Source organism: Epinephelus lanceolatus, chromosome 16 (assembly GCF_041903045.1).
Source record: "Epinephelus lanceolatus isolate andai-2023 chromosome 16, ASM4190304v1, whole genome shotgun sequence".
Taxonomy (NCBI): Eukaryota; Metazoa; Chordata; class Actinopteri; order Perciformes; family Serranidae; genus Epinephelus; species Epinephelus lanceolatus.
In genome coordinates this window covers 23,725,503-23,730,556 of record NC_135749.1, presented here as the reverse complement: position 1 = coordinate 23,730,556, position 5,054 = coordinate 23,725,503, and positions in this window count along the sequence as shown.

The following is a 5,054-nucleotide window of genomic DNA, read 5'->3' as shown; positions in this document are numbered from 1 at the left end:
TGTGATCCTTCATTATTGGCAGGTAAACACTTTGAAATGGTGAAATACAACTTTAAAGGTGCAGAGTGTGAGATTAAGTGGCATTTAGCTGTGAATAATATTCTATGAGCCAAATGGGATGTTAGAGTTCATTGTTCGGGAGGTTTTTACCATGAGCAGAATTATCTTCAGGGGTTTCCTCCTCTCCTAAACTAACAGACCAGGTGAAAAAAAAAACACAGTAAAAACACTGAATAAAACAGTTTCACGTACGTCAACCATGCTGTTTGGCTCATTACAAATGGGCCACCACCCCAGCACCTGCTAATGTGTGCCCCATTTTTTTTCTGATTACTTAAGATCCAGACGCTCAGGAGGTTTTTACTGGAAGCTGAATTATCCTCAGAGGTCTCCCTCTCTCCAAAACAAATAGACCCGATGGTTTAAACTGGTAAAAATACAGAATAGAGCCATTTTTACTGAGCAGTCCCGTTAACTAAGGTGGCTGGTGTGAAACCATGGATGGTCCTATCTATAGCCACTGTCTGGTTTGTCCTACTGTAGAAACATGGCAGTGCCACATGGTGATGTGTGTATGAGGACCCGCTGTCAATATAATGGCTCATTCTAAGGTAAGAAAACAGGATTTTTATTTTCAAATAACTATACACAAAAGAAAATATAGTGCCTATAGATATATATACATATCTCCCTAAATCCACACTGGACCTTAAGTCTCACGCTCTCTGAAGTCTTGCAATCATCTGATTCAGGACACTGAACAAACAACTTCTGCAGAGTCAAACTGGCATGTTGTCTGACAGGGATATCTAAAGCTACAACAAGAGAAATTACAATCCAGCAAACTAAAAATACTAAATGGATGATTTTTCATTTGTTAAGTTCCCTTGGCAAATAAACACATGATCAAAGGTGAAATACACTTTACATCTCCTATTGCAATATACAGAAAGTGACACAGAACATGGGGAAAATGGATTTTGAACCCCTTGCCACATTAAAGCCCCTGGCAAACATTTCACTCTCTAAATATAGACGTGATTTGCAGGTACAAAAACAGCCACCTTTTAAGAAGATAAAAGTACAATTCAAATCCTCAGTTCTATTTTCATGCTTTGCAGGGACTCAAATCATTACAGAGAGAAAAAAGACCTGTGAAGTTGAGTAATGAGAAAACAAACAAATTTGACAGAGGCCAGAATATGATTCTGACCTCTTTAAAAATAGGACATGCTGTCAACAGTTTAAATTTAGTTTTGCCTGCTTTGCAGTATTGCCACTCTGCTTTCTCTTTTCTCCATATAATCAGTTCTTGGTCTCTGTTTTAATTGAACCAGTGTGCTGTAATTCTGCTGCAAGGCATAAGCAAAAGGAGATTTACATCATCCATTTGTGTAGCGCTGCTCATTTTGTAAGGTCAGCTGGAGAGCAGACTGGCTTTTGTGCAAATGGTGCTTTACTGTAGGTGCCATCTCTCACTGCATTTCATGTTTGTTACAGAGTCACATTGTATGCACCATTTTCTCTGTGGCGTCTGAATATATATTTTTGCTTTGTGGAACATTTTGTGCTAATCTGTTTTCACACCAAAAGTCATCTGTGCAATGTCTGCGTAGCCTGCTCATGATAATTCAGAGCACTGATGTTGGAGGCAATTTTGCAGCATCTGAAAAATGTGACTTCAAAAATGAGTCACTGTGGCCCCTCATTATTCATATTTCTTGCACATCATGACCTGCAGATAGTTGCAATCAGTGAGCATGAAGACAGATTGAGTGAAAAATGGATGGACAGGTACAGAGACAGACAGAATATAGACCATGCTGAAAAGGAGGAAAAGTGAAACCTACACATATGAGTATTACAAATATTTGTGCATATATATGTCTTATATATTTTATATTATTTTATATTATGACACACAGCTTCCCTTTAAAGGAGAACTACACCCATTTTCAAAATTCATAAATGTTATTTTTGTGATCTAAGACAGTCCAAAAGTATTAGTAAGCATGAGCAACTCTCTCCCAAATCCAAAAATTAAAGTACTTAAACTCACATTCACTATTTATATGCTATATGACCAGAGAAAACACAGAAAAGGAACTGTGTCATAGGCTTTTGCTCCAGAGGTAAAACAAATCTACAGCTACCAGAATGCACTGCACCACACCACACCAATAATCAGTCTTGCTGGTAAGTGACACACTGGGTGTTTGGCTGTTTGTCCACAGGAAACAATATGACAGCAGGCTGGTAACAAATGATCTGAGATTACAGTTCAATGGTAAGCTAAAATATTTTCATGAAAACATTTTTGGTGAGAAATAGGCAACGCAATAACAGAATCTTGGTTTATAGTTGATCAGCACTGTTTATTTTTACCATTTGATCTCAGTTTTTTCAGCCGTCATTTTTACAAGACAGGCAACAGTTTGGCGCACACTTCCTGTTGACCAATTCTCATATTACAGCCAAAAAGTGCACTAAAATATGTTTCGGATGACATTTTAGGTGAAAAATCAGCAATACAGCAACCGAATCTTGGTTTACATTTTATCAGTGCTGCCTGGTTTTACTGTTTTATGGGATGTTGAGAGAGAGAGAGAGAGAGAGAGAGAGAGAGAGAGAGAAGGGTGGATCTCTCTCTCAATCCGCTTTTATACTCTTTTTGTCCATGGTGGCAGGCAAATGAAAATCAAGGGTATTCAAATGAGACTTGGACATGCTCTCATTGGAGCTATGGGGTATGACACATGTGCCATGTACCTGTAGCTGTGATTCTGGAGGGTAACAGTTGATGGCGCTATGAATTAATTGATGGTGTCTGCTCAGATACTCTCTAGGTAAATACTTTTTAGCTTCCTTGGGTGCGCAGAACGTGACTGAACTTTTCGAGTACATTCAAATAGAACGTGTTCCTATGGAAAGCATTTGTTTTTGATACAATCAATCATCCCTATGTTCTATGATAGTGCGCCAGCCTTTCAGAAAGTGCAAACCAGATTTTACTGCATGTGTTGTACCCCAGTGACTTCTCCACTTTTTAACCTCCTTGACGAAAATGCCGACATATTGGACAATCTGTAGTCCAAGCAACAGCACGCCCTCAGGGAGTGCAGCGAGCTTTGAAGCCAATTTTCGTAGAATATCATCTTTCAAGACCTTAGACTCACTTAGTAAGAGACGTCTTTAAATTCATGTTTAAAGTCAAAGTAACATGACTTTCACAGACATGATGAAAAACCAAAAACACAAGAGATTCATCATGCTTGCAGATACCGGTAGAGCTGAGGTTGGCATGTGTTACCATGGTTATGCATCTCCAACTGGCAAGGAGGCTCTCAGGAAGAAGCATGGTAATAACAGCTCATACATACATAGGTACATAGTACTGCTTCTGGACAGAAAATATATTGAACAGTGGTACATGTATTGAGTATTTAGTGCATACTAGGCGACTTCAGATGCAGCGAGGCTCCAATTCATTATCTATGGAGCAGCTCCAGACTTTTGATGACATCACGAGTTGTTGAGTTGTCTGCTTTCTGGCCTTGAAGGACGACGGCCGACTGTTGCAGGTTTAATAATATCTATAAGGATACAGCCTCTCTCTCTCTCCTCATCAGCCGTCAACAAATCAAATCCAATCAAAATCACATAATTAGTATACGCAGTTCCTCTCTCTCTATTTCTGTGTGTATGTGTGTGTGTGTGTGTGTGAAAAACAGAGTCCCAATGCTAATAACATCCTGAAGCTGTCAATGACTAACTACCCCCCGCCATCCAACACACACACACACACACACATACACACACACACACACACACACACACACACACACACACACTCATACACAACTCCTGCTTCTCATCTCAACCCCCCACCCCTCTCGACATGAAATCCAGTATCAATTAGCACCTTGCTGGCAGTAACAGCGAGGTCCTGTGCTGTCTCTTAATTGAAGGCCGTTGCTATAGAAACAGCAGATGCTAATCCTCAAGACGGGGGAAAGGAGAGAAGGTCTTTAAACTTCCAAAGAGAAGAGAAGAGAAAGAACAGACAGAGAAGACGCCATTTCATTTCACAGGCAGTAATGTCTTCTTAATGACTGTCAGCAGCACATAAAATTATTATAATTATCAAGAGTAAAGCAGCAGCGAGGTTGAGTTCTGAATTGCTTTCATCTCTTGTAGTTAATATTTTTTATTAAGCTTGAGGAAATGAAATACAATGCAAAAAAGTGGAGTTCTGATTACTTTACTATCTTTTTTAATATTTTCAGTGGGATAATATTTTCATGATTACTATGATACCAACCCAAGCTTTACTGAGATTAAGAAACCTTGAATCTTATTCATGTTACTATCTCTCTGCAGAGCACGCAGTATTATACAGCAAGGAGAAAAGAATAGGCTGAGGAGAGCAGTGAAAGTAAAACTAGCTTTGACTGTCAATGCATGAACCCATTAATGCTCCTGCTATCAGCATGCTGTCACCTAAAAATTGTACAATATTGTGAGGTGACATTTTATCTGAGATTCTGGACAGGAGCAGTGATTAGAGAGACCGTTACACAATCCAAAGAACTGGTTCATGATTAAATCTCTGGAACCAGTCAATGTCTTTTAACAAGTATCACTGCAACCTGTCAACAAGCGAGACACTGAAACAGCACCTGCTCACTCTCTACCAACAGCTTCATGCCTGAGTACTGTCATGTAATATAATGATATTTGTATGCAGGTGTGGACTAGGGCTGGGCGATATGGACAGAAATTCATATCTCAGTATTTACAGGTTGACTGGCGATACACAATATATATTTCAGTATTTTCTATGAAATGGGCAGCATGTTTTCAGTAGCAAGTCAAAGCCACATTCGAAATGTCACAAGCAGTTTTATAAAAACAGACTGTGATCAAAGTAAAATGCATAGACAGGGATCTTATTCCCCTGTTGAAAATATGCATCTGCACAGCAGTTACACCTCCAAAACACTGGTTGGCAGTGGGGTTTCTGTGAAAGCTGATTCAAAACACACCCAAAACAC